The sequence below is a fragment of the Lepidochelys kempii genome, chromosome 12 (assembly GCF_965140285.1).
Source record: "Lepidochelys kempii isolate rLepKem1 chromosome 12, rLepKem1.hap1, whole genome shotgun sequence".
NCBI classification, from domain to species: Eukaryota; Metazoa; Chordata; order Testudines; family Cheloniidae; genus Lepidochelys; species Lepidochelys kempii.
In genome coordinates, this window is record NC_136391.1 from 22,150,905 (window position 1) to 22,169,629 (window position 18,725).

Here is an 18,725-nt window from a genome sequence, read left to right on the forward strand (position 1 = left end):
CGCCTGCCGAGGCTCATGGGTGGTGGCAGCTTCTTCCCACTGGCAGGGACTAAGGTGGGCCTTAGGCCCCCCTTCCTTGCCATGAGGCCATGCCCCTTCTCCTCCTCTTCCCCCTAAGACCTGCCCCCTGCCCAGGCTGGAAGCCAGAGCCAGGCCATGGTAACAGCTACCCAGGGAGCGCAGGCCACTGTGGGGAGCCATGATGTCCTGGACCCTCCACCTGCTCTGGGTGGCAAGGGGCAGGGACACTGACCAGGGGCTGCTCTTGGGTACCCCGCCCAGGGCAAGTAGAGGGTCTGGGGCTCCCCACAGCAGCCCAGGCTCCCTGGGTGGCTCTTAGCATGGCTCGGCTCTGGCTTCCAGCCCGGCCAGGACATGTGGCCTCAGGGGAAGAGGAGGAGCAGGGGTGGGGCCACAGAGGGTGCAGGGCTCTTGCATGTGTCCCACTTTTGCCTTTTGAAAAGATGGTCACTCTAGAGTCTGGCCTTTTCGATGTTCATGTTGAGTTATTATTTTGGCAGCAAAATTTTCCTGATGCACACAAGGAAGAGAAGAGAAAAGGCCATTTTTATTAGAAATCTATATCTTTTATTTATATCTTTATATCTTTATTTTATACTTCAAAAAAATCTGAATGCATTTCATGGGACAAAGATTCATAGATTCATAGATATTTAGGTCAGAAGGGACCATTATGATCATCTAGTCTGACCTCCTGCACAATGCAGGCCACAGAACTTCACCCACCACTCCTAAAAAAGACCTCACACCTATATCTGTGCTATTGAAGTCCTCAAATTGTAGTTTGAAGACCTCAAGGAGCAGAGAATCCTCCAGCAAGTGACCCATGCCCCATGCTACAGAGGAAGGCGAAAAACCTCCAGGGCCTTCCAATCTGCCCTGGAGGAAAATTCCTTCCCGACCCCAAATATGGCGATCAGCTAAACCCTGAGCATATGGGCAAGATTCATCAGCCAGATACTACAGAAAATTCTTTCCTGGGTAACTTGGATCTTACCCCATCTAAAAACCCATCACAGGCCATTGGGCCTATTTACCATGAATATTTAATTACCAAAACCATGTTATCCCATCATACCATCTCCTCCATAAACTTATCGAGTTTAATCTTAAAGCAAGATAGATCTTTTGCCCCCACTACTTCCCTCGGAAGGCTATTCCAAAACTTCACTCCTCTGATGGTTAGAAACCTTCGTCTAATTTCTAATCTAAATTTCCTAGTGGCCAGTTTATATCCATTTGTTCTTGTGTCCACATTGGTACTGAGTTTAAATAATTCCTCTCCCTCTCTGGTATTTATCCCTCTGATATATTTATAGAGAGCAATCATATCTCCCCTCAACCTTCTTTTAGTTAGGCTAAACAAGCCAAGCTCCCTGAGTCTCCTTTCATAAGACAAGTTTTCCATTCCTCGGATCATCCTAGTAGCCCTTCTCTGTACCTGTTCCAGTTTGAATTCATCCTTCTTAAACATGGGAGACCAGAACTGCACACAGTATTCCAGGTGAGGTCTCACCAGTGCCTTATATAACGGTACTAAAACCTCCTTATCCCTACTGGAAATACCTCTCCCGATGCATCCCAAGACGACATTAGCTTTTTTCACAGCCATATCACATTGGCAGCTCATAGTCAACCTATGATCAACCAATACTCCAAGGTCCTTTTCCTCCTCCGTTACTTCTAGTTGATGCGTCCCTAGCTTATAACTAAAATTCTTGTTATTAATCCCTAAATGCATGACCTTACACTTCTCACTATTAAATTTCATCCTATTCCTATTACTCCAGTTTACAAGGTCATCCAGATCCTCCTGTAGGGTATCCCTGTCCTTCTCTAAATTAGCAATACCTCCCAGCTTTGTATCATCTGCAAACTTTATTAGCACACTCCCACTTTTTGTGCCCAGGTCAGTAATAAAAAGATTAAATAAGATTGGTCCCAAAACTGATCCTTGAGGAACTCCACTGGTAACCTCCCTCCAACTTGACAGTTCACCTTTCAGTAGGACCCGTTGTAGTCTCCCCTTTAACCAATTCCCTATCCACCTTTCAATTTTCCTATTGATGCCCATCTTATCCAATTTAACTAATAATTCCCCATGTGGCACAGTATCAAACGCCTTACTAAAATCTAAATAAATTAGATCCACTGCGTTTCCTTTATCTAAAAAATCTGTTACTCTCTCAAAGAAGGAAATCAGGTTGGTTTGGCACGATCTACCTTTTGTAAAACCATGAAAAAGTCACTTCTCTAGCTCCAGGGCTTTTTCCCTGCCACATTTCAAAGTCCTGCTGCAAGCAACAATGGAGGTGTTAAAGATTCTCAAAAAAAGGTCAGAACAAATCCATTCTTATGGAAAAAGTTAGTCAACTTATAGTGGTCATTGGAAGCTCCCCTGATAATATCAGTGCTCATCAAAGAATATGAAACAGGAGAGTATCTTGTTATGAAGATTCATGCCAATGTTCCAAAAATGTGTGAGCATGTGGGGAATGGAGCATGAAGGACTCATGGGTGGGTGAGTAGGTATATTCATTAAGATGTGTGGACCTTTAATAACACATGCAGGGGCTGTAAAAGTGGTTTGTTTGTTTTCACTTTCCTGAAGTGGGGCTTTGCTTTCAAAAAATTAGGAAATGAGCAATATAGTATCCCCCTAGTAACTATATGACTTGCAAAATATATATGATTTTTACAGGATTTTCAGTAAGAACATTTTAGTGTTTATGGCACAGAATATGTCAATGGTGAGCTAAATTCTTTCTAGCTCACTCAAGTTTTTGACATTTGTAAGTCTTTGCTTGCTCCAGGAGTATCTTTAATGGCTCATATTAATTCAAGGTGTCCCTTTATGCACGTAAAATAAAAAAAAACCCTTTCTTTTAATGGCATTTCCATTTATTCAGAATTATTATTTAAAATCCTAAATTAGCATTCTGCACTTTGGTTGACAGAGCCATTACATTTTGTACTGAAAGAGTTTAGTTAATTTTAAATTATTAAACCCTACTGGCTGCATGAAGTGAGCATCTTTAAGCAAATTTCTATATTTCAGGGGTATGCTACCAGAGTCCAAGTACAAACTGGATTAGGATCTGTTTGCCTTTGTGTCTTGCATTTTTATATATGGCACAGTTATTATTCTGGGTTTCACCTGCCGTCCTGGGGTAGCTGAAGCTAAATAACAGATGAACATGCTAACAGCAATATAAATAACAACCTGTCCTATGTCTGTCCCAAGGCGCACAGATTATGTTGCTTTTCAAACTAAAGACAGTGAAACTGACATGAGTAATTATGAGTATGTTTTCTGAAGGAACATGCTTTGATTTAAAAAAAATCAAGCTAAAGTAAAAAAAAAAAACACATAAACTTACACTTATGTATGTAGGAAAATAATTTGTCCTGCTAATAATCCTGTTTGCCTTAAATTTAAAAAGTAGTAACTAACCTTTTATTTTAATATATTTTGTTGCAGCAGAATTGTTTCACTATGGACTTCAAAGACATTTGCTTCCTGTCAGTTGTTGGTGTCATAGTTTGGGTAAGACCACTGACTTCAGCATGACTTAAGTCATCCAGTGATGGTCATTCCTTCAGGCTCCTGAACTGAGGAAATGACTTACACTACTGTTTCTCTATCCCACAGAGCAATCACCATCTTCCTTGGTACCAGCAGAGTAGTTCTTTACATAGGTTAAATAAAATGTATTATCTTAACTGTAAAGCAGAGAAAAAATTTCAAAATTACAGTGTGTGCCTGAGGAAAGGAGTACTTGTGGCACCTTAGAGACTAACCTTAGAGACTCTAAGGTGCCACAAGTACTCCTTTTCTTTTTGCGGATACAGACTAACACAGCTGCTACTCTGAGAAGTGTGTGCCTGAGATCTCGTCGCCCTGGGGATATAAAGGGAGATTGAAAATATTGTAAGCAAACAAAGTTGTCAAAATGTAATGTAACTGATTAAATTAAGTTTTTTCTCTTAAAATTGTGAAGTTGCACTTTTAGAGTGGTGTGGATATCTAGCAATCAGCAGCGATCTAGAGCAGTTCAGCGGCTGTGATTTCAGGTGAAATTTGCTACAAACTATAGAACTGGTTCTAATTTTTTTTTTTTGACTCTGCAAACAACCATGATCATTTACATGCATTACTCATTTGCTCATCCACTGAAACTTGAGCTGCACAGTTTGGGGTTTATAGATTTATGAAGTGAAACAATTGGGCTAATATCACCTTTGTTTAATTAAGTTTAATTTTAAATGACTTGCTAAAGCACCTGACAAATGTAACATCTTCAAGACAGTTTTAGCAGATAGATATGCCTTTGTTGTACAGGCTTGTTGACGTAGCAAGAAAACATCTTGTTAGCATGAAAGGCCCCTTAGTGCTTTAAAAGAGAATATCTGATTTATATACTAATGTTTTCATTGGTTGCCTGACTCTGTAATTTTCATGGGAAAAGGAAAACTGTGAAAGTGCTGCCACATAATTCTAGTATTTTAGTACTCTAGCACTCTTAATACTGTTCTTATAAAATGCAATATCCTCCTAAAGACATGTGCTGCACTATTCTTCAGATAGGTGCTGCACTATTAGTTACTTTCACACGCACGCAGGAATAGACATTCACAAGAAACTGCACACTGACTCTGAGTGCAGACCTGATACACAGCTCATTAAAGTCATTGGAAAGACTCCCATTGCCATCAGTGGGCTTTGAATGAGACCCTCTAGGAATTTAAATCCTGCTGCTATGATAAAATAAAAATTAGACTAATGTGAAAGGCAGCCTGCTGCCTCGAGGTGTCCACAGGGAGGGCTGTCAAACTTGGTATTTCGGAAGCACCCGTGTATCCTGTGGTCACCATTTTAAAAACAACAACAACAAACGGTGTTTGCTAACAATTTATAATCTGTGGTATCTGAGATCATATTTATTATCTATTCAGGTACCATTCTTAGTAAATGGTAACCACTGAATGTGCATAAAAAAAGTTAGAGGCTAATGAGCCATTTTCCCTCTAAAAGTTATGATTATTGATCTTTGCAGAGTGGTAGATTATATATAGCATTTTACTAAATATGTATAAGAAGCCCTGTCCAAAGAGCTTACTGTCTGTGTTATTCAGAAAAATATTACATAAGATAGCAGTTCACATTCAAGATAGTTTGCAGACATGGTCAGTGAGGTTAAGGCAGAAAGGGTGGGCAAAAGGAGTGGATTAAAACTTATTCACGTTGCATTTGCCTCCTGTGTATACATACAATAAATATTAATAACCACCTATGAATATTCAATCTAAGCTTAATATTCTTTTGTGCCTGAAAGTTTGCTGCTGCTTTGGCTTTTTCTGTCAAACCTGGTGTTCAAAGGGTTATGTAGCAATTGTTGCTGAATAACGTTTACATTTATCTGCTGTAAAATAGGCTGAATGGCACCAAAGAGTGTCGTGTTCAGTTTTAAAATGCCACAAATAACAGATTTATAGATTTTTCTAAATACATTATTTTAGCTTGACAACATTAATCATTCATGCTTCCTTCTTTCATTTTTCTACCTGCAATGGATTATTGAAACAGAAAATAACAACGGGAAAGGCTACAAGCAGTATCAAAATGTCAAGTTTGTACTTACAGTTGTATGTGCGTAGACAGGGTCAAGAGCCTCAATTATTTGTATATGTACACAGTGGTACTACATGAAAGGTTATGTCACCTGCAGCTATTTTCTTGCCGATTTAAATAGGACTGATATTCAACTCCACAGTGAGCCACTGACATGGAACATAGAATTGTAAAATACTATGAACTCTCATGTCAGGACCTAAAATATGAACTAGGTGATTGCAAGGTGTAGCTGTGGGCAATGCTACGTCTTGCAGTGTAAGTCCTTTAAATTACTTTGTGTTATCCCTGACCTGTTCTTTTCATTTAAACATAAGCCAGGAACAAGATGGAAGTACTTTTGCAGGGAAAAAGCAGTATTTTCTATTTTTTCAAATGTTTTTTCTTTTGCTTGTTCCTTTGTTTTTAGCAATGCTCCATCTTTTTATAACCATTAACCATATAGATATGATTTCAAAAAAAATTAAGAGCATTTCTTACATGGTCACTGAACATGAGCCTTGTGTCAAAACTGACTTAGCAGAATTATTTGGAGAACTGGGAGTTACTCAGTAAATGTTATTCTGGTGGTTATCTTATTTCAGATGCCTTTAACAAAAATTTTAGATTTACAGCCTTTGTGATCTAGTTCTTTATGGGTAAAATTCACCACTGGGCATAAAGTCAGCAAAAGATCTGTGTATCACATAAGCCTTATTTTGAAAGCCTCCGTGAACAACCCATTCACTCAGGTGGTATACTGAATCCAGAATTAGTCTCTTACCTGTCTTTCAATTGACTAAAGGCTGTTTGTTTGCAGGTACCAATTTCTTTTTGTTGGTTTATGGATGCTAAGTATGGAGCTAGGACTTATTTTGCTTTTTATTCTTCCTTTTTTCCCCCCTTTTCTGCTGCTTCTTTGTTAATGAAGTATTAAGGTTTCACAGTTCAGTACAGGAGCTGGGAAAGTTTGTTCCCTTGTTAAAATGCATTATAATACTGTCATTAATTATGTAATTTTTATGGTCATGGATACCCATATACTTAATATTGTAGAAGAATTTTTGTAATATATTTATATATGTATAGTAGTATTCATATAGGTTTATAGATTTATATAGTAACACAACACATATGCACAAGGGGCAGAATTAGGGCTATAAAATCAACTGTAGCTTTTACTGAGAGCCATATCCTATTCCCACAGAAGCCATAGATTTCCATGGGAGCAGGACTGTCCCTGAAAACTCAGTTGTTTGACTCTAATATTGTATTAGCATTGTTGGTCTGAATTTCAAATATGTGCATGATATAATGGTATAATTAATGCTAGAAAATAACTATTTCTTAGTTGTAATGAAATATTGAAGCAAATATAAGTGAAAAATAATCTCTTCAGCTGCCATCTTTATTAAAAACAGTCAAGGGTGGGAAGTCATACATTAGCATCAGTCTCTCTGTCTGCAGTCAGGTGGCACAAACCACTGGTATTTACTGAGCTAATAAGATGATCATTGCAAACCTGTTTTGAGATATGCTGGTCACTTAGCAATTATACTAATGCATCACACCAATTTGTACAGTTACATCACTAAAAAATTCAGTTCATTTCAGGTTCTATTAAATCTTAAAATACAGATTTCACTGTCTCAGACGCCACTGAAAGTAGGTGAAGGCATTAAGCATCACTAAATGGACGTATTTTCCAGAACATATTACTAATGCAGTTATGCATCAAAAAGTTTGTTCACTGTTTCCTCAGGAGGAAAAATGTTGCTCTGTTGTCTCTACACCAAGAGATTGTAGCTGTCATTATGTAGCTCACTGTCTAGTTTTCATCTTTGTCATTGTCAGATATCTTTGTTATAGCAATTTAACTTCAAAAATTATTTGCACAAGCTTAAGGGATAATTGATTTTAAATAAATTCTAATTGTCAAATAGGTTTATTTCTCTTTAAATACAGAATTTAGGAAAAATCCAGTGAAACTGTTCCTACCTATGTAACTGGAACAGCAAGGGGGAAAAAATCCTTTCAATACTTACACACACAGATAGTCCCATTTAAATCAATGGCAGCTTTATGTGTGAATAAGAGTCATTAGTGTAAATAGTAGGTTTGAGTCCATAGTTAAGAACTTTGGGGAAATCCTCTGTGTGTATGTGTCCAGGGGTCAAGGGGTAAGAACTCTCCACCTCTTGTAAAAGCAAAGGAAAGATCCCTTTCCTTTCTCTGGCTTGTGTGAGCCACAGCATTCTCTCCTCCTTAGCTGGTGCTAAGTTTTCTCTCCTGGTTAAGTGTACTTTAACCATTCTGTGTCCTCCTCTACCCTGCGTGGAATGAATTCTGTCATCTCTGAACCACCATCCTTCCCTTTCCCTCGCCCTATGGAGTGTTCTCTATTGGTTCATGGATGTGTACACTGGGTGAGTTGGAACGGGGTGGGTTAGGAGGAGAGTGGAGGGACAATGGAGTGGGGATGCATTTTGTCTCCTACCCCCACTTCTCCAGCCCAACAGAGATTCTCCTGAAAGGTAATACAGCTCCAGCAAAGCTTCCTCTACAGTGTGCAGGACCCTTTAGGGTAGGGTCCACCTGAGTAGCCACAGCCAAGATAACACTGCCAGGGGGTGGAGCTAGAGTTGCCAGGGGCACAGAGCTACTGTGGAGGTAGAGGGCTTCCTGGGGCTAGAGATCCTCCATTTTGGGGTGGGCCGAAACAGACAGTTTTTCATGGGAGCCCACCCGCTTCTTCTCCCATCCCAATGGAGTGACTAGGGAGAAGCTATGAGAGGGACATAGACATTTCCTCCCTCTGACCTCCTTCTCCTTCCTCTGGTTGTACTGCAGGAGAGGGTGACTTAGCTCCATAATTCATATTATAAATAGTTTAATACAATAGAAACACTGATGGGCCATGGAGAAACCTGTCCTGGTTTTGCTAGTCAGTTTATATGTCAAATAATAAACATAGTAGTGAATATCATTCTACAGTCATTTTGAATCAACACTAATTTCCAGCTTCAATGGAGGACCCCCCCTCCATTAGTTGGGAGGTACAAATTGGTCAGATGTTAGATGTTCCCAAACACAGGAGGAAAAAATGCTGCAAATTACTTCCTTATATGAATACAGAGATATATAACTTGGTAGGAACAAAGGGCCAGCATATAGTTATGATTTTATAAACATTGGTTTATCACAATTCTATTTTTAGATCATTTAAATAAAGAACTAATCACTGGCAGTTGAAAATTCATTATATGTATTAATTCCAACATGGAGTGGAAGTTTACTAGGTTTTAAGAACAATGGAATATATTTCATATCTATTCTTATTTTTGTCATATGCACAATCCTACTTCACCCATATCCTAATCACAGAGTGTAAGATATAATTGTTAGGAAATATCACACACTCAATAACAAGGAGGTATGCGTAAATAGTGCCTTATGTTCCTAGAATTTTCATCAAAAGTAACTATCAGACATTTCAGTTCCTTCAAAGGGAAAAAACCCCAAGTCTTGTCTCTAGTGATAACCAATATACACAGTCTTACTGATTTTTAAAAAAAGATACATTTACTATTCTTTTTATTACTACATTCTTTGACAAGATAAAGTAAACAGTATTTTGTGAAACATTATAACTTAAAACAAAAGCTAAGCTACTGTCCAAGGATACTGAAAAATTCTAGTATGAATACACATTATTTTCAGCTGGCTTGTGGATGATTAGGGTATCCCAACACTTTGACAATTTTCATATAATACTATGAAGAATTTCAAGATTTCCCCTCATCTTACTGCTACCACCAGCCCAATACATCTTTTCTAGTAAAAATTATACACATATATGGTTCTTACTCTTCTTCCCATATACAATAAATCCTGCAGATAGTTTATGTACACATTAGCTACAGTCTTTTTCACCCCATACAGTTCAAACAACAGAACCTCAAATATATTACACAAGAGAAGATAGAAAACATAAGGAAACATAACTTCAGTGAGATTTGAGTAATTTTTCTTTATGAAGATTTACCTATTTCTTTTCCATAAACAATAGTGAAAGACCAGGAAAAGTTTGGATCATCTATTGGCATCTGTTTCTCTGCGCAAGATGTCCCAAGAGAATAATACTAACATGAGTTACATGATGGACCATAATCTAGAGTTTTCAAATTGTCTTGGCAGCTGTTCACCTGTTGAATAGCTCTGTGACTTTCTAAAGAATTCTTTGCTTGATCCTGTCAAGGCAGAGGAAAGAATTTAGCAATATAACAAAAGCCATCTATGTTTTTCTCTTTATTAATCTCCCTTCACAATATGTTCATTTATGAAGCTTGACTTTACTGATGAGAAGGGACAGCCAGATCTTTGGCCTTAAGAGTTTCTCTGCTGTGACTGTAGTGGACTTTCTTTGGGTAAGGCCCATGATTTTCCTAGGTTTTTTTGGTTTTGTTTTGTTTTTTTTGCTTTATTACTGCTTTAGGGCTGCCCAGATTGCATCTCTGGGAAAAACAGGTGCTGTGTGCCTGCAGTTTCCTCCTCATGAGACAGGCTCATCTCAAAAAGGGATGAAGTAATTTACTCCACCCTACTGCAAGAGAAGAGCAGGCAAAGGATTGTGACAGTCTGGCAGCTATATATCACCCTTGATGCAACACTGAACCTAAAGGCTGGATCTGGGCTGTAGCTATAATCCTGCAGTGGGCTCTGCCTCGCCACAGTGGTCTACCCACATAGAGTTCACTGCAGGATCTGGGTCATGCTGAATAAAAACACAGCCCAGCCTGAAAGAATCAGCCAATTTAAATTGATCTTGATGCAAGTGGGGAAATAAGAGGCAAAGATGATTGAGGGAGGAAGACAATACCAACAATAAGGTTCTAGGAATGCTTGAATACTACAAAAACAACGAGGAGTCCTTGTGGCACCTTAGAGAGTAACAAATTTATTTGGGCATAAGCTTTCGTGGGCTAGAACCCACTTCTTCAGATGCATGGAGTGGAAAATACAGGAGCAGGTATAAATACATGAAAAGATGTGAGTAACAGTAGGGGGAAATTAGTATTGGGGAAATTAGGTTTAGGTTTTGTAATGACCCAACCACTCCCAATCTTTATTCAGGCCTAATCTGATGGTGTCCAGTTTGCAAATTAATTCCAGTTCTGAAGTTTCATGTTGGAGTCTGTTTTTGAAGGTTTTTTTGTTGAAGAATTGCCACTTTTAGGTCTGTTATTGGGTGACCAGGGAGAACTTTGTGACTTTGTCCTCACCCACAACTATTTCAGATTTGGAGACAATTTATACCTTCAAGTCAGCAGCACTGCTATGGGTACCCGCATGGCCCCACAGTATGCCAACATTTTTATGGCTGACTTAGAACAACGCTTCCTCAGCTCTTGTCCCCTTACGCCCCTACTCTACTTGTGCTACATTGATGACATCTTCATCATCTGGACCCATGGGAAGGAGGCCCTTGAGGAATTCCACCAAGATTTCAACAATTTCCAACTTCAGCCTGGACCAGTCCACAAAAGAGATCCACTTCATAGACACTATAGTGCTAATAAGCGATGGTCACATTAAACACAACCCTGTACCAGAAACCTTACTGACCGCTATACTTACCTACTTTGCCTCCAGCTTTCATCCAGATCACATCACATGATTCATTGTCTACAGCCAAGCTCTAAGATACAGCCGCATTTGCTCCGATCCCTCAGACAGAGACAAACACCTACAGGATCTCTATCAAGCATTCTTGAAACTGCAGTACCCACCTGGTGAAGTGAAGAAACAGATTGACAGAGCCAGAAGGGTACCCAGAAGTCACCTACTACAAGACAGGCCCAATAAAGAAAGTAACAGAACACCGCTGGCTGTAACCTACAGCCCCCAACTAAAACCTCTCCAGCGCATCATCAAGGATCTACCACCTCTCCTGAAGGACGATCCCTCACTCTCACAGACCTTGGGGGACAGGCCAGTTCTCGCTTACAGACAGCCCCCCAACCTGAACCAAATACTCACCAGAAACTACACACCACACAACAAAAACACCAACCCAGGAATCAAACCCTGCAACAAACCCCGGTGCCAACTCTATCCACATATCTATTCAAGGGACACCATCATAGGACCTAACCACATCAGCCACGCCATCAGGGGCTCGTTCATCTGCACATCTACCAATGTGATATATGCCATCATGTGCCAGCAGTGCCCCTCTGCCATGTACATTGGCCAAACCAGACAGTCTCTATGCAAAAGAATAAATGGACACAAATCTGACATCAGGAATCATAACATTCAAAAGCAGTAGGCGAACACTTCAATCTCCCTGGTCACTCAATAACAGACCTAAAAGTGGCACTTCTTCAACAAAAAAACCTTCAAAAACAGATTCCAACATGAAACTGCAGAACTGGAATTAATTTGCAAACTGGACACCATCAGATTAGGCCTGAATAAAGACTGGAAGTGGTTAGGTCATTACAAAACCTAAACCTAATTTCCTCAATACTAATTTCCCCTTACTGTTACTCACACCTTCTTGTCAACTGTGTGAAATGGGCCACTCTCATTACCACTTCAAAAGTTAGAGTTAGACCAACAATGAGAATCCTTAAAAATCTACTTCCCCCTAAAAGCAAGAGATCCTAGCACTTGAGGTCCTGTTTCTTGATTGTTGCTCTGCCATCCACTGTCCTAACTATACCTTCTGCTGCTTATACATTTTTTATGAGGGAAGATTAGCAGAAAGAGTGAAAACCTTATATACATTTGCTACACTTTGCCATTGCCTGCCTCTCCCTCCCTGTTTTCCTACTACATTCAGGAGTTGTATTCATGTTTTAAAATCCTATTTATCGGGTTTTATTTGAAAGAGTAAACTTGGCTTTATCTCTGAATTTACTTTTATGCATTCTGATTATTTGACCAATAAAGCTAGGTCTGTATTTTGTATTTTGTGAGGCAGTGAGTAGTGCAGCCCTCTATAGTCCACCTTGGTATCTAGCCTCTATATCCAAAGAGCTATGTGCTGTACAGCTGAGTGAAATTGTCGACTAAACCTTTTTATTGCTGAAGAATGCTGATTCAGGTCAGCTAAAACATTTAGTGAATTCATGTTGCATTTGTGGAGTTGAATCAAAGAAAAAGAATCAAAGTTTTGTTTTGATATATTCTAAATGAAACATTTAGACTTTTCAATTCAAAATGACGTTCTGTTTTGAAATTTGGTTCAATTTAATCACAAAAAACTTTTAAAAACAAACAAACAAACAAAAAGCCCTCAAATAAAATAAAACATTTTATTTTGAGCAGAACTAAAACTTTTGTTCAAGCCATTACTATTTTTCTATTTAGTCACTGCATGGAAAATCAGTTATTTGCACAGCTGCAATAGTTTGAAATGTGGTTGGATGCAGGACGTTTCTAGCAATAAACTAGAAGCAATATTTGTACTAGGATTCAGTGCTGATTCTAGTTTTCTTGGAGTTACCTGCATTTTCAATAAATGGTTAAAAAAGCAAAGTTAATAAAGCATTAACTGGCAAATCTAAGTAAATATATTTTACTGTGGCAAACTTTAAGGGTGGAATCTTGCCTCCTTTGAAGACAGTGGCAAAACTACCACTGACTTCAATGGAGCCAGGATTGCATCATGAGTCCTGTAATCTGATCCATGCAGGTGGTCCCATACACCCAAGTAGAGTCCCATGGACGTCAGCAGGGCTTTGTACAGGTGAAGGGCTGGCACACACGGATGACATTGCAGTATCTGGGCCTTTAGGTTATGTCTAGCATATTGCCTAGTTTATGTAGCTGAAACTTATTTCCCAATTTTATCTGACAGATAGTTGTAAATATGGTCATCAGTTTAAATGGCAATAAGTACAAAGCTTTTCTAATAAGCAATAAACTTGCCTTCTGCGCATATCATTTGCTGAAGATCCCAAATGGTTTATACATAAAACTAACCAAAATTGTGAAAACTTAAACGGTCTGCATGTGAGCCACTTGATTAAGATACCACTGTGAGATACTTACATTTTTGGCAATGAGTTAATTTTTTTTACATCTGTAGTGAGGTACTGGGACTATTACCACTTTTCTTTTAATATTAGTAAAATTTTCTTTCCATTTTCCGAAGACTCCCCAGGGCCGATAGTTTTCTTTGTGGAAACTGTTGCCATTAAATATGCTGTATGTCAATGCAGCAGTGAGGTGGTTAATTTTGACTGAATATTATGCTATATAACCACTTGGCATTTAACTTGAAAAATGACTTTCTGCTTCACCTGTCAGCAGCCCAGTTCTCATCAAATAAGTGAGTGAGAAAAATTTTTAAATTTCAATTTCCTGATGCTATTAGACACTACTTCTTCCATACTTAAACAGTTTAGCAGTGCATGTACATGTTTTGGTATTCATGCCATGCATCACACTACATGCTATTACAATAGCTTTTTTGTTTAAAGGGTAAAGAGATGCATGGATCTTTATCTTGGGGTTAGGAAAATGTATTGCAGGAACATGGCCAATCAGGTTTCTGAATAACTTTGTAACATAGTACCATAACCCTGATGTAGTGCAAGGAATTTAAAATACTAGGTGGCTGTGATTCTAAGGAAAGAAAGCATTCAAAATGAAGTAAGCATGCACAGTAATCTTGTACTGTACTTTTCTAGAAAATCAATGACTTATGTAGCATTAATCTATTATATTCTTTCTTCTGTCAATTATATTTTTATAAATCATGCAAGAGACTCATGCATTTTAAGATTAAAAACACATTCAGTTCATCTTACCTGCAAGGTATATCTTCTATCATTTTTATTTAAAAAGTCAAAATTATAGCTTTCTAATTTTGTTTATATATCCCCAAACAGTAAGGAAGCTAGATTTAGATGAGGCTCAAGGCACCATTTGATTTCCATTTCTCACATTACCTAACATCATATTCATTTCACCATTGATAAGTCCTGGGACATTTTACTTGATTGGGAAAAATGTTTTTCTTTTTGTCGTTCTTCCATTAGTTTTTATTGTATTGTATAATGTGCATACATCCATAATTCCAGAGTACTAAACATCAAACGCTATTTGAAATAATAGTTCACTGTAAATCTATGCTGGTATCGCTAAGGTGGTGGTTGTTATTCTTTATTCATGTATTTGTTTTGCACTGACTATGGAATACACAACAGTATGCAAGTCACAGCCTGAAGAGCCTTAGGAAATAGATACACAGAAGTCAGGTGGCACTTAGGGATTCCTGGTTGCTAGTACAGCCTTTTTATCCCTCTAATCTTCCTCTTAGGACAGTTGCCTGTGAATACCAGGTAATCCTTGCTCCTTTTCCTAACTCTGTTTTCAGCTCCATGCAGATCTCTTCAAAACCCACTGATTGACTATGCCTCCAGCTTCTGAATTTCAAAAACCACTAACCTTTCATTTAACCAGAGTAAACATAACATAAACATTACGGTAGCTTTCAGTAACCCTTCTTCTCGCCAGAGGGAAAGCCTACTCTTGTAAGACCCTGGCAGTGCTTCCCCTCGTGACCGGTCTAGCTCTCTTACCCGCTCTGTGACCCTGCTCGCTTTCTCCTCAGGAGCCAAACGTCAACCCCTCACATTCAAAACCCCCAAAGTTCCAAACGAGGTGGCGGTTCTGTTCAAGAGTCCAAGCTCTTTCTCTCTCTGCACCCAGCAGCATGTGTTCTTTTCTGTCTTTGACCCACAACATACCCCATCATATAATTTCAAGTTAAAATAGTCCCTTCACCATGCATAATGATAAATTAAGCCTGATATTTTGAAAAAAAAAAAAAAACGAAAACATGGTCTAGATTGTCAAAAGGGACTAGTGATTATGGGTACCTCCACTTTGGGGGAATCAACTTGAGGCATCTCAATGGGGCCTGAATTTCAGAAACTGCTGAACATCTACTCTCTGTAAATCAGGTCCCATTTAGGTGTCTTGAAGTGGATATCCAGAAATTGAAGCACCAAAAATCACTAGCCACTTTTGAAAATAGAGATCATAATCCTCCATGCCTACTGTATTTCTTAACCATGACATACTTGTAAGTGCACAAATTAGGTCTGAATGAGAACAGTGTGATTCTCTATGGGTCTTTTGTTGTAGATATGAGAAAGTAGGTTGTATGTGAATGAGAACAAAATAAGTCCATGTAGGCATAAGCATGAGATTTTTTTAGTGACAATTGCAACAGAAACGCCATGCCCATAGGGTTGGTTTCAGTTATGATATTTAACGTATAAGAAATCTTATTTAATGACACAGTAGTAGACACAGCTAACCTGTGAGTAAATTAATCCTTTGTTTGCATCATGTTTCGCTAGTTATCAACGCCTGTGGTGTTGCTTTGAATTTACACCACGATCACTGCCACCAATATTTGTCTTATTTGCTCCGTCTTAGTGGGGTGCCACATTAGTGGGAGGAAGCAGAACTTTGAATTTCCCTTTTGGTGTGCTGATTTCTCCCAGCAGAGACAGGAAAACCCATGCGCCTGTCCATCAACTTGCCTTACTGGTACTAGGTGTTCACTGTCTGAGATAGATGAAATCCACACTGGTTTCAGTGTGGGTCTTTGTCCTCTAGTAGCTAGATCATACATTGAAATTTGAGTCTGCAGCTGACTATGAGCTAATAGTCCTGATCCTTTAGCTTAAGCAGTAATAGTTCATGCTTGTAGACCCAGAAGGGCAAAATTCAAGACCTACTAACATCATTAGGGTCATCATTACAAAATGAAAGGATCCTTTGTTGCAAAATGACATGTTGGTAGTTGTTAGCATCCCCCCCAACTCAATTATTTGTGGCTAGACTGGTTGGTTTATTAGGTTTTTGGATGTTGGGTTACTTAGGCTCTGCCTAGCAGCTGTGTTTTCATTAGGAATGGATGGCTAGTCCTTTTTCACAACTTTCACAGGAGTCCACTTTGGCAGCAGCCAACTTTTGTGGGGGTCCATAATTTATCTTAAACCTAAGCACAGAGGCAGGAATGAATGGGAACACTTTATATTAAGTGTGATAGGACATGGGGAGACACTTTAATAACTTTAACATTGGGTACAGTTTAAGACAGCTCTTGTCAGAGTCTCATAATTCACAAGAGAGAGAAAGATTTCAGTTTTGGCCAAATCCTATTTGTTTGGGGATAGATGAAACCCCTTTGTCTTGGCAGCCTGTTATGCCCATAGAATAAGTAAAGAGTAACTCCATAAGATGAAGGGTTCTTCTGCTGATTAATAGGGATTTTCCCCAAGGCTAAAGAAATTATAATTAAAGTTGGGGCTGTTTGCTTACTCAAGTGAATTGTGTGGAGTATTTACTTACTGACTTCCATTATGGCAGCCCCAACGGAAGAATATTCATATATCCTACACAAATCTCATGGATCCCTTTAAAGCCAAATTAAAATAATTGTCTAATGCTATTTTATTTGTTTCTAAAAAAAGAAAAGGAGTACTTGTGGCACCTTAGAGACTAACTTGTTTATTTGAGCATGAGCTTTCGTGAGCTACAGCTCACTTCATCGGATGCATGCCGTGGAAACTGCAGCAGACTTTATTTATACACAGAGAATATGAAAAAATACCTCCTCCCACCCCACTGTCCTGCTGGTACCATTTGCTCCAACCCCTCAGACAGAGACAAACACCTACAAGATCTCTGTCAAGCTTTCTTACAACTACAATACCCACCTGCTGAAGTAAAGAAACAGATTGATAGAGCCAGAAGAGTTCCCAGAAGTTACCTACTACAGGACAGGCCTAACAAAGAAAATAACAGAACGCCACTAGCCGTCACCTTCAGCCCCCAACTAAAACCCCTCCAACGCATTATTAAGGATCTACAACCTATCCTAAAGGATGACCCAACACTCTCACAAATCTTGGGAGACAGGCCAGTCCTTGCCTACAGACAGCCCCGCAACCTGAAGCAAATACTCACCAACAACCACATACCACACAACAGAACCACTAACCCAGGAACTTATCCTTGCAACAAAGCCCGTTGCCAATTGTGCCCACATATCTATTCAGGGGACACCATCACAGGGCCTAATAACATCAGCCACACTATCAGAGGCTCGTTCACCTGCACATCCACCAATGTGATATATGCCATCATGTGCCAGCAATGCCCCTCTGCCATGTACATTGGTCAAACTGGACAGTCTCTACGTAAAAGAATAAATGGACACAAATCAGATGTCAAGAATTATAACATTCATAAACCAGTCGGAGAACACTTCAATCTCTCTGGTCACGCAATCACAGACATGAAGGTCGCTATCTTAAAACAAAAAAACTTCAAATCCAGACTCCAGCGAGAAACTGCTGAATTGGAATTCATTTGCAAATTAGATACTATTAATTTAGGCTTAAATAGAGACTGGGAGTGGCTAAGTCATTATGCAAGGTAGCCTATTTCCTCTTGTTTTTTCCTCCCCCCTCCCCCCCCCCCCAGATGTTCTGGTTTAACTTGGATTTAAACTTGGAGAGTGGTCAGTTTGGATGAGCTATTACCAGCAGGAGAGTGAGTTTGTGTGTGTATGGGGGTGGGGGGGATGTGAGAAAACCTGGATTTGTGCTGGAAATGGCCCACCTTAATTATGCACATTGTAGGGAGAATGGTCACTTTGGATGAGCTATTACCAGCAGGATAGTGAGTTTGTGTGTGTGGTTTTTGGGAGGGGGGTGAGGGGGTGAGAGAACCTGGATTTGTGCAGGAAATGGCCCAACTTAATTATCATGCACATTGTGTAAAGAGTTGTCACTTTGGATGGGCTATCACCAGCAGGAGAGTGAATTTGTGTGGGGGGGTGGAGGGTGAGAAAACCTGGATTTGTGCTGGAAATGGCCCACCTGATGATCACTTTAGATAAGCTATTACCAGCAGGACAGTGGGGTGGGAGGAGGTATTTTTTCATATTCTCTGTGTATAAATAAAGTCTGCTGCAGTTTCCACGGCATGCATCCGATGAAGTTAGCTGTAGCTCACGAAAGCTCATGCTCAAATAAATTGGTTAGTCTCTAAGGTG

At 39.3% G+C, this 18,725-nt stretch overlaps 1 long non-coding RNA gene across 1 annotated transcript in view; it reads right to left on the reverse strand.

The window, feature by feature from the left end:
- Positions 1–388: 388 nt before the first annotated feature.
- LOC144929176 (uncharacterized) overlaps positions 389–18,725 on the reverse strand; it is an 82,259-nt gene continuing 63,922 nt past the window's right edge. Inside the window, exon 3 of the long non-coding RNA XR_013634505.1 lies at positions 389–531. This is a non-coding gene — a long non-coding RNA (uncharacterized LOC144929176). The remainder of the gene's footprint in view (positions 532–18,725) is intronic.